Below are 12,068 nucleotides of genomic sequence, written 5' to 3' on the forward strand. Positions count from 1 at the left end.
CCAGTGGAGTGTACTATGAATTTAATTGAGAGAAATGGAGATACATTTCCGAAGAAAGAGACAGAAGAGGCGTCTGGCTAAAAGTAGGGTTCAACAGTTGGCAAGGATGGCACAGGACTACTATTTTTAACTTTTTGCCTTTTAGCGATTTTTGACATTTTAAATTATTTGCATTTATCACTTTGATGAAAATGCATTTGATAGAAAGAAAGAAAAAAAAACCTTGCAGCAGCAATAAAAGGCATGTTGAATGACCAAGCTCTCAGTTTGCTGAGAATAAAACAGACAGTAACTTTGTTATTATGCACTGTATCTATTTATCTATTCATTTATTCAAAGGAATTGGCTCTGGTGATTATGGATGCTGACAGGTCTCCCAGTCTGCTGTCTGCAAGCCGGAGCCCCAGGAGAGCTGGAGGTGTCGTTCCAGTCCAAGTCTAAAGGCCTGAGAACCAGGGGAGCTGATGGTGAAAGTTCTAATCTGAGAGCAGGACCAACGTCCCAGCCCAAAATGCCAGGCAGGCAAAGTTCCCTCTTACTCAGCCTTCTTGTTCCATTCAGGCCTTCCATGGCCAGGATGCTGTCCACCCGCGTTAGGGAAGGCTACCTGCTCTACTCAGTCTGCCCACTCAGATGTTAATCTCATCCAGAAACACCCTCACCAACAGACCCAGAATCATGTTTTAACGAATATCTGGGCACCCCATGGCCCAGTCAAATTGACAAACAAAATTAACCATTGCACGGGCCATTGCATAAAAGCATGCTGCCAGGGAATTCTAAATTTTTGTATTTTATTCACATTCTCTTTCTCAACAGAGATTATTTCATACTTCCATTCAAAAAAAAAATCCCTCTCCTCTTCTCTGTTTCTGCACTTTCCTGGGGTCATCTCATCCACACCTCAACTTTAAATTCTGTCAATTTAACATTCTGTCAGTGATGCCCATTGGTTAGCCTCTAATCTTGACCTCTCACCTCTCCCTAGAACTCCACCTTCACATAACCAGTTTATCTAACTTCACCATCTGGATTTCTTAAGGGCATCTGAAACATTTGATGATCGAAAGGGGGAATTCTTGAATTTCCCCTCAAGCCTGAGCCTGCCCGGGTCTCCTTCATTTCAGGGAAGGCCCACACCTGCCCAAGATGCTTCAACCAAAAGTTTAGGAGTTATCCCTGTTCCTCCCTTTCCTTCACTTGGTCTGGCTGAACCAAACCTCTGAGAGCACATGGCAGGGGAGAGGATGGGGAGGCAGCACCCGAAAGCCCGGGTAGGAAACAGAACGGGAGAAGAGTCTGGCTTATCATGTGATGCAAAGGTAAGTGGGAGCTGACGCTCGTCCTCTGTCAGGGGTGGAGTGGTGACCAGCAGACTGCATGCTTATTTCAAATGGGGCCATTGCCGGGCACAGCTGGGGATTGACATCTTCAGCCCAAGCTTGCCGGATCTTTTAAGAGTAATTGAAAAGCTGGATTATAAATGTTGGCAACTAATTCAAACCATTTTTATGTATTGCATAGGCCAAACAAAATATATCTGAGGCCCTGATTTGGCCCGTATGTCACCACCTTGCAATCCCGTGTGTCTGTGTGTGTGTCTGTGTGTGTGTGTGTCTGTGTCTGTGTGTGTGTGTGTCTGTGTCTGTGTGTGTGTGTGTCTGTGTGTGTGTGGGTGTGTGTGTGTGTCTGTGTGTGTGTGTGCCTGTGTCTGTGTGTGTGTGTGTCTGTGTTATTTGGGGAGGGATGGTCCTTGAAATCCAGAGCTCTGAGTTCATCATACGCAGTTCATAGTACACCATTATGCCATACGTTACTGTTCCGTGCATGGCTCCCCTTTTTGTATTTTTTAATTATACTGTTTATTTATTCTTTTCTCCCTACTCCCTACTCCTACTGCCCACCCCTACCATATGCAATCACTCCAGTTGACTCAAAACGTTTGTTTGTGTGTGTTCTTGTAAACTGCATCCTGTTGTTTTGCATGCAAATATTGCTAATTTACATAAATGGTGGTATTATGTAGATCTTAGGCTGTTTCTTGCTTTTGTCAGGACTACGTTTTTTTTCATGTTAATCCATCTTGCAGTGTAGATATTGATTCTGTTATTTCCAATTGCTGCACAGCATCTGTGGTGTGCACCCCCACAACATGCCCACTCTCCCCAGGTGCTTGCACGTCCCACTATGAGAAACAATGCTGCAATGAATGCCCTTGCACCAGCCCTGTAGGAACCTGTATGAGTGTCTGCTTGGGATAGACCCTGAAGGGCTGAATTGCTGAGTCATAAGTGTGCATGCTTACTGTGCACAGCACTGCCTTAAAGTTTCACAGGCAGTGAAGGGAGGGGCATGTGTTCCTACATCCTCACCGGCACTTGGCATCATCCAACTTTCTTCTTCCCAGTGTAACTGGAAATGACACTTCATTGCTCTGCGTCCAGCGAGTACTTCCAGAATTAACACAATCTTTTTTTTTCTTGAAAACCTCAACAGACTTTAAAAACCCTTTCTGTCCATCCTCAGACCTGAAAGGTAGGTGATTCTCCCCATTTTATAGTTGACTCACTACACACCAAAAGGCAACGCCAAAAACCTTATTACACCTCTGAAATTCTGACTTCCACCTAGTGGCAAGGAGGAATGGATGAGAGCTGCCTTTCTTGCCATCGTATTTCTCCATCTATTCAGCTCAGGATTCCAGTCACTAGAATGTACTTTTTGGGTGGGAATAATAACATGCTGTCTACTATGATATTTTGTCAATTTGAAAGAAAAATGAAAGTTGCATAGAAATCCAAAGCACAGTCTGTAAAGTGAACTTTTTCAAATAACCTTTAAAAAAAAAGAGAAAAATGTCACAATCCCAATCTGAGATGAAATCATCTCTGGACATAGAGAAGTTATTCTAATAAGAGTGATATATAATATTATATAATAGAATATAGAATACAATATATAATACAATGATTATCTGGTCCAGAGTCTTGATTGATGTTGCCTTGTTATTATAGAAGTTATTTTCTTCCTTTTCAGTATGGTATAATCGCCCAATACTTCAAAAAATTTTTCCCTGAAGCGGCAGGAGTAATTATCATGAATGAGAGGAAAATTTGTCAGCATTAGTGCACCAGGGTAGCTTCCATCAGTCTGCACAAGACTCGCCTGAGGGCTGGAAACGCACTGCTAACATACAGGCTGCAGGCTCTGGAGCGGGGCTGTTGGGTGTGTGCCATGTTTTGTTTTCCATTCTGCCATCGCAAGAATATTATGGGTAATTTAATATTTTCTAAAATATCGAAAATCCTTTTAATTGAATAAATTTACTGAAAAGCTTCATAGATTTAAATGGTCTTATGAGTCATTTACTAGGAAAGATGGATTTCTTTAAGAGGATCCAGCTGTAACTTGCCTGGAGCATTGTACAAATTCTTTAGGGGAAGTGATGACTTTCTTCTTGTCAGTCTAGTTGAAAATGATACTCAGTAGTTCTATTTATCAGTGGGGAAAACTTGTTTAAACACATTCAGAATGCTGCTCCTGTTTTTATTGAATCTAATCCTTCTGTTTCCCTTGTTAAGAAGGTTTAAATATAAACACAATCAAATTTGTTCTATGTGAGCTGTTAAAACCCAACAGTAACACAAAGAGGACCAAAATAGCTCCGCCGTAATTCACATTGGAAACGCAATGCTGTTTATTTATTTATAGGACAGAATGATAACACCCAGAGATTTAAAAAAAGGAGGACGAGCCCTGTCCACAAATAAAGCTAATAAAATTGAATTTCATAATCCTAGACTGCAGATTCTTCAGGACAGAGACCAAGCAAGTCTTAGCCTTCTTTATAGATTCAGTTCCTGGGAATGAGCCTGCCTCCCTATAGGTAATTACTAATTTACTGAAATTGAATTGCCAATAAATAACACACCTTTCTTCCCTGCCTGAGATACACAGAGGGAGGAGTCAGACAGCTGGAGACAAAAATATCAGCTTTATTAAAGATAAAGCTAAATTAGACGGCCTGATGGCATTGTGAATACAGAGTCGGCTTCTGAACACTTCACCTTGAATTAGATGGAACTGGCCCTTTAATCATGGGCAGCTCTGGCCAACTGGACGTTCTTCTACAGATGTGAGCTTGTGAGCTCACTGTGAGACTGAGAAGCCCCAGAACGCACGCATCCTGTGGATAGGCTGCCTTGGAGCCAAGGATGCTCAGGTCCCTTCCCAAACCCGCCAATCAGGTAAGCCACGCCCCCTCCTGGTGGAGGAGAGGGCAGAGAGAAGCTGGAAGCATCCCAAAGGCTTTTTCCTTCCAGAAGCAGAGTGGAAATTGCTGCCTCTCTGTAGACACATACACCTGTGGAAAAGAGTGCTTAGTGAAATAGGGGGAATGTGGTTTTAAAATGATACAGGCTTCTCATGTCTAGAATTCTCAACTCTATTCTTATTGTAGTAACCAGAGTATAACTGTCAGCAAATACTCCAAATTTAAAATTCACATCTTTGCTTAGATTCATGTTTTAAATCTGCCTTCTACTTAGATTAAATTATGTTACTGTCAAATTTGTTCCTTGGTCATACTTTTAAATTATGTTTGCATTTTCCTTCTGTTCTATATCATGACTCAGTATACTCTTTCTGCAAACTGTTGCTGAGAGAACTCAGTCATTCTAAGCACAGGCAACTATTTGAAGCAAGAGACTCTTCCTTAATGACCTTAATTGGCTGCAAAGAAAAAAAATCCTTGTTATAGTGCTTTTATTCTGTTTTGGGTTTTAGAATTTCCGGATGTGTGACAAATATTAAGCAAACGATCGCTTTGACTTGGGATTTCGGGCTTAGATCAAAGTTACCATCATCAAACACTTAGGGAGAGGTGATGAAACCAGGCGCGGCTCTGTGGTGTAGAATGCAGACACGCAGGCATGGGCGTCCAAGGGTGTTTGCAGAGTAGCTCCCCTGAGAATCGGGTCAATAAGGAAGACACCTCGGAGTTGATACAATGCAGGTGTCTCCCCCATGCTGCAGTCTTTGATTTTCACACGGTTCCTTTTGTATTATCTTAGCCCTGGGTTCAGAGCAGGGTTGATTGCTCCAAACTAAGCTACTCCAATTACAAAAAGCACTAAGACCTCCTCTCAATGTTTAAAAGGTATTTTGGAAAAAAATTTAGAGAAAGAATGTAAAACCCCAGACGTGGAGTTTTAGGGCTGGGGGAGACCTTGGAGATCATCAAATCTACCAGCCTTCCAACCCTCTTCCTCCTTTTACGAGATGGGGAAACAGAAGGGAAAAGTTTTAGGAACTTGAGCAAAATCACCAAGCTCTTCAGTGACCAGAGTCACTGGTCAGTGGTCAGGGCCAGGTTCTCCATCCTTATTCAACTGTGCTTCTCAAATGTTGGGCACTTTAAAGAATACTCGAGAGTCAAGAGAAGAAGGCAGTGTGACTGCTACCTGGTTACCTGTGTTCTGGGTTTAGAGCTCATTTGTTGAACTATTTCACTAAGGTCAGCAGTAAGTTGTAGATAGTGTGTTCTGGCCCAAAACATGACTGTCTCTTGGTCCCCACAATCTTCCAGCTTCCATTTCTCTTTTCAGTAAGTTGTATCCTATAGTCACTGTACTAACAGTCCAACCCCACTGGCCAGATCGTGGCTCAAATCTGGGAAATCCAGGTAAGAATCCATCCATGAGTTTGCTTCCTGGCTTGAATGGACACACAACATAAATCATTAAATTAGCCTTGACTGTTTCAGATTTATTTGTTTTAGATGTTGTTTTGGGGGTCCTGGGGATTCCGGTGGGATGACAGGAAAGGTTTTGGCATTACATTTCAAAGTGTGAAAGTGAAAAGGTCAACACCAGGGTGAGAAGGGGCGGGAGGGCCCCCAGGGAGGAAGAGGCAGAGCACCCCTTCCTCCCGCCCAGCCTGCCCAGAAGTGATGCACACACACACAGAGGCGCCTGAGCGAGAAAGAGATCAGACCGCTGACTGCAAACACTTACTGGGCACCCGCGTTTGGAATCTGCCTCTGGAAGGGCACGGGGCAGTCTCAACCAGGCCTTCGAGACTTCTGAAACGCCCATCAGCAATTTACATCCCAGCTAAGAACCAGACACCTGGGGCAGCCGCAGACCCAGCTCGGGGGAAAGAGGGGCAGGAAAGGCCAAAGATGCTGACAAGACATTCATGACAGCCCCAGAGGCAAAAAAGGGAAAACCCACCCAAAGAGGCCCAGGAAGGCCTACTTTGCCAGGTGGCACCACTTGAGTTTAATTAGACAAAGGTGGTGGGGGGCGGGGGGCCTGAAAGCAGAGACACCTGGGGAGCCAGAGAGACGGGGGTCAGGGGCAAAGGTTGAGAAAAACAAGCCACCTGGGACCCCAAAGGAAACACTCTCTGCCGGGATAAGGTGTGAAGGAGGCAAGTCAAGGAGGCTGGCAGGGACCAGAGTGCAGGGGGCTGGGTGCTGCCCACTAGGCAGCCTGCTGTCGGTCCAAAGACGTCAAGTGACCTAGAATGACAGGGACGTTACCCAGAGAATGTCTCACCTGGGAATAAATAAGGGGTAAATGCCAAATCAGGCGGACGGCAGAGAGTAAAGGAGCCTAACCTAAAACAAGTCTTTTATCTTAATAAAACTTTGTTTTGCTCTAAGTATCTGTTTATGAACAGTGATATTATGAGAGTCAAGTTAGACTTTTTTTCTCTCCATTTTTTTTTCATTTGAAAATTTCAAACTTTCTTAGGAGACTTGAAAGAAAAATACACTTTACACCCACAGATCCTTCATTTGGATTTACAGATTGTCAGCATTTTATTACATTTACTTTAGATTTCGAGCTGCAACCTTTTTCCTGAGACATTTGAAAATGACATGCAAACACGAAAATGCTTCATTTCTAAATATTTTAATATGCCTAATAACACCTAATACTAGTTACCAATAATAAGGCCATAACCATCAACACACCTGGGAAAATTAATTTTATTTAATATGTTGTTCATATTTAATTTTCTCCATTGCCCCCCCAAATACTTGTTTTTTTTTTGTTGTTGTTTTTTGGGGATTTTTTTTGCTTTTTTTCCCTAATAAAGAACCCAATATTTGGGTAATAATATTGCCCAATACATTTGGTTATATCTCAGGAGACTATTTAAATTTGGAGCAACCTTTTTTGTTTATTGTTTTTCATGACACTGAGGGTTTTTTAAAGGTAACTGACTAGAACTGAATAAACCATGTTCTGGGTTTGTCTGATTGCTTTCTCATGATTAGATTCAGATTAAGTATCTTTGGTAAGAATACCGCATAGGAGATACTGTCTTTCCTGGAAGGAAAGAACACCTTAAAGGTTTCTTCTCATCTACAGGACCGAAAAGGTTCTCGTCAGAGTGGCATTAAGCCTGTTCATTTCTTTACAATTTACATTGGTGCCATAGTTTCTCCCAAGAAAGGTTTCCATAAATACCTTGGTCACAAGCAGATCATTAAAATAGTTATTAAACACCCAGTTATGAACTGAACACTGATTTTGATGCTAAGATTCCAGGCAAAGAAAGCAATGTGGTAAAGAAAGTCAATTCGCGAATGTCACTGTCCAACTCCTACGGAAAATTAAGAGAAATTCCTGGACGGAATTCTACTGGAAACTTATAGGAAACGTGATGGGCAGCACTTCCACCGTGGTTCTCCAGCAGAGGCAGCATCAATCTTCTCGGAGAGCCTGGGTCACAGGGATTCTGTGCTCTAGCGGGAAGGGCCCCATGTGTTCTGGATGCCAGATGTGTGAGTGGGAAAAATGACGGTTCTGAAAACGGAGGAGCCTGACTTCTATTCTTGACCAGATGGTGAGCCACTCACCTCAGCAAGGCAGTGGTTTACATATGAAGCTCTGTACAAATTTTCCAAATACCGACCTCAAAATTATAAAAGGGTGGCTGAAGTCTAAAATCAGGTAGTAGTCAAATATCCCTGAAATTGATCAAAAGATGTATCTTACTTAGTTCTGAAAATGGCACATGTATGTGATGAAAATTAAACAGACCAAAAGTGATCTGTGAAAAAATCGATCTCTAGGCAAATCCAGCCCTGTTCTTCAGAAATAAGCACCATCTCAGTATTCTTCCAGAAATGTTCCAACAAATGCATACATACCATATGTATTTTAAAATGCAAATTACTAGAACACTCTATACTTTTCTGTTGCTTTTTTCTTCCACCCTTAACAAAGTAATTGGATATTTTGACATGTCAGCTTATACAACACAGATCTCATGCTGTTTTACTGGCCATGTAGTACTCCACCAGATACCATAAATTGTTTGACCAGTGGCCAATTTCCAGTTTTCTGTTATTATTAACAACGCTGCAGTCAACATCCTGACAAATACATGTTTGTATATACTTTCCAGCATATTTGTAAGATAAATCCCTGGAATAAAATTGCTGGATTGAAAGGGATGTGCATTTAAGACATTCTTAGCTATTGTAAAATCACTCTCCAAAGAGCTCGTTTCAAATTACACCCCAAATGACCTAATACACACATCCCCTTCTCCCTGAAGCCTGTGCTTTAACACGACTCAGCAACCTGGCAGGTGAAACATGGCTCTTCTTTGTCTTTTCTAATTTGCAGATTTTTATAACGCTATTTGGCTTTTTCTTCTGCCAGCCTTCTGAATATTTTCTTTATGCTCTTTTTCCTATGGGTGTATGAGGGCTTTTTATATTACAGAAAAATTAGACCTTGTCTGTCATTTGAGCTGCAATATTTTCCTCTTTTGCCATTTGCCTTTTGACTTTACTGGATTTTTTGTTGTTGTTCTTCAAATGTTTTAAGGTTGTCTGTAGTCAAATACATCTATCTTTTCCTTTAAAGCACTTAGGTTTTTTGACTTGAATAGAGAGGCCGTCTCTGCTCTGAAATGATTAAGAAACCAAACCAAACCAAGCCAAAACCCCCACATTATTTTGGTGTATCTCATATTTTATGTTTAAATTTTAATCCGTATAGAATTAATTTTGGTTTAAGGAGTGAGGTATGGATTTGAATTTGTATTTTTTTCCAAATGGAATTCAGTTGCCTTAAGTCTATTTATTGACTGACCCACCTCTTTCCCATTGCTTTGATGTTCGCTTTTCATGTTTTGAAGGTAATTATTCTCAATTAAAAAGCTAAGTCAGATTCATTAGATCCTGGGTATGAAAAAATGTCAGTTTATTCAACTGAGAAGCTGCTGGCAAAAAAAAAAAAAAAAAGAATTCTTTTATTTACACTTCTTAATCCATTCAGTGGTTTGGTACTTATTCTCTTCCAAACTGAAAACTCACATGTCATACATGTCGATGATTTCTTAAATACAATTTACTTTCATTCTTCTTTCATTTCTCAATGACACTGCTGCAATCCAAGTGAAGAATGAAAATGAGTTCTCTGCAATTGCAGAAAAGGATAGCCCAGACCATTTATATCATTACCTTTAAGTATCCAAGAATTGTCCCTATACTGGAGATAATTCTGTGTTTTTTTGTCTGTTTGTTCCAATCTTGTCTGGAAACAACCTTCCAGATTTCAACTATATTTGTTTGTTTGTTTTTCAAAATTAAACTCATGAGCTAACTGAGAGAGTCATGGAACATTGAATGTGAGCTCATCATTCGTTCTTTATGCCACCAGATGCCTCCACCATTAACTCGCTGTCTAAGGCCAGTATTCATCAGATGACATGAAGCTCTGCCCTCATGAGAAGGTAACACTCACGGGCAATCAGTTGGTGCTGCTGCGATAAACTCCAGAGTACTTAACTGGTTATTTCAACTTGTACAGACCTTAAAAGGTGCAAAAATGCTTCTTAAAAATGGCAGGGCATAGACTTCATGAGCCTTTGGTAGACGTCACTGATGGACCATGGCCCTATCTTTGTTTGTCCATCTTGCTCAGATCTATTACTAGCGTTTAGAACAGTGCTTATAGTGCACATAGCATGTGAGAAGGAAGGAAGGAAAGAAGGGAGGAAGGAAGGGAGAGAGGAAGGAAGGACGGAGAGAATGGAAGATAGACTGATGTTGGGTTGGATCAATGGGGGATGGGAGAGTCCAGATGATTCTTCACCAACTTCCTCGACCCAACAGCAATTGACTGAGCAGTTAACACTCCAGATGGTATCTGTTTACCACACTGCACTGAGGTTTTATTCTGGACTCATTTTTCCTGACTGTTCAATAAAAGACATGTACGTTAAATGACGCACTTCAGTCAGAAAAGCCGATCTTGCTTAGCGTTCTCATCAAAACGATTTATTTTTGCATCACGATATAATTAAGAAAATGGTTTTTCTACCTAGAGTTTCCAGGGGACTCCTAAACAAAGGTGGATCGACATACTTCCTGTTTCAATTAGGGACCACTGAAGGTTTCTTTCTTTCTCATTAATTACAAATAGAAGCCAAATTAGAATGGGAGCCCCTCCCTTCATCAAGGACAATGGAAAGTGTTTTCATAATAGCCATGGTTGCAATATTTTAAAGTGCAGATAATTAAAATCTCAGCATGCCGCCATCCAAATCACATAAAACAAAAAAGTCAAACCTTCTTACATCGTATTTCAAAGAACCAGCCATTAAACTTCTCCCTCCTCCTTTCTCTAACGTGCATTTACTGAGGACCTGGAATGTGACACGTGACCTGTCAGTGGTCAGTGGTCGGGAAGCAAAGATGAGCAGCTATTCTGGCCTGCTGAGCAAGCAGACCGATAACGCAGGGCATGGAGACAAGTACACACATCGAGGAGTGAAGAATTGATTAAGCATACTTCTTACATGTTGGTAGACTGCCTACAATTTAGAATGAACATTTATTTCGGCCTGTTCTGGGTTTACCCTGGCAATGTTTTGGTAGCAATCATTTCTCCTCTAGATCTGACTCCCACTGCTTGTTAAAAACCCTTATTTTTATTCATTTCAAAGGGGCTGGCTCCCTTAGAAGATAACATCACTGTTCATAAGATACTCGTAACAACCATATGGGTCTTAATAAAAATAATATGGCTCCCTCACTCAACAAATACTTTTCGTGAGTTGACAGCAGGCACTGTGCTAGGCATCAATATCAGGGCGACAAGGACCCGAGGCTCAAACTCTTTGCCAGGAATTCTTTGTACATGCTTTAATAATAATCAGTAGACCCCAAAACAAGGGCAAATAAATGTACAGGACGGCAGTTTGCTGGAGGTCAGCAAAGATCAGACGGGCACTTTGCATGGAGTGGAATGAGCAGGGTTGGAAGAAGTGCCAGATAAAAAAAGGATTCCTGCAATGCCCCATCCACAGGAGACTTTGAGGTGATTTAGAAAAACACGTACAATTCAGAATGATGAAATAAAGGAGGCAGGACAAAGAGAAATACAGATATAAAAATAATAAAGGTAGGCGTAAACGTATCACGTAGACATGAAACTGAAATTCATTTCGTTACGACAGGACGCCAAACACGAGCGATCGCCGAACGGAAGAGAAACTTAGATGAAACTTGTCAACACAGTGATTCCCACCACAAACAGGCAGAACTCAGCACAAAGACAACCGAAAGGCAGTTATCAAAGGACTGGCCTACACTGTAATGTTCACGCTCAACTAGAACATGGTGAATTGAAAAGTTACTGTTATCAAAGGAACGGGAAGTTTTTTTTTTTTTTAAAGAAACAGCATTGTTTTATACATCAATAGATGTATTTTCTACTAAAGGACCTGACAACACTTTTTGATCAAAGCATGCATCAAAGTGAATAAATTGACTAATTAAATGATGGGCCAATCTCTGGGAATCACCAGGCGGGATAGCCCCAAATTATTTTAGGGTGTCGGTAATAATGCTGAAAAGAGTAAGGATCAGACAAAAGGTTGGAAGAATATGCTAATATCCACAAATAGTGAGTTATATGCCATAGCCACTCATAAATTAAGGTGTGGTACACTGCTGTGGTCTTACTAAAGCTTCTGACAGGAGCTGTGCTTTGGGGATTTGAGGGACCCCCGTGAGTGATGTCACACCTGCTATT

The 12,068-nt window shown here is 41.3% G+C and overlaps 1 long non-coding RNA gene across 1 annotated transcript; it reads left to right on the forward strand.

Moving 5' to 3' along the window:
* Positions 1-4,158: 4,158 nt before the first annotated feature.
* LOC140699856 (uncharacterized) lies at positions 4,159-11,596 on the forward strand. The gene is made up of 3 exons (XR_012078112.1): positions 4,159-4,247; positions 9,690-9,762; positions 11,491-11,596. It is a non-coding gene; the product is annotated as an uncharacterized lncRNA (long non-coding RNA).
* Positions 11,597-12,068: the final 472 nt, after the last annotated feature.

Source organism: Vicugna pacos, chromosome 11 (assembly GCF_048564905.1).
Source record: "Vicugna pacos chromosome 11, VicPac4, whole genome shotgun sequence".
NCBI lineage: Eukaryota > Metazoa > Chordata > Mammalia > Artiodactyla > Camelidae > Vicugna > Vicugna pacos.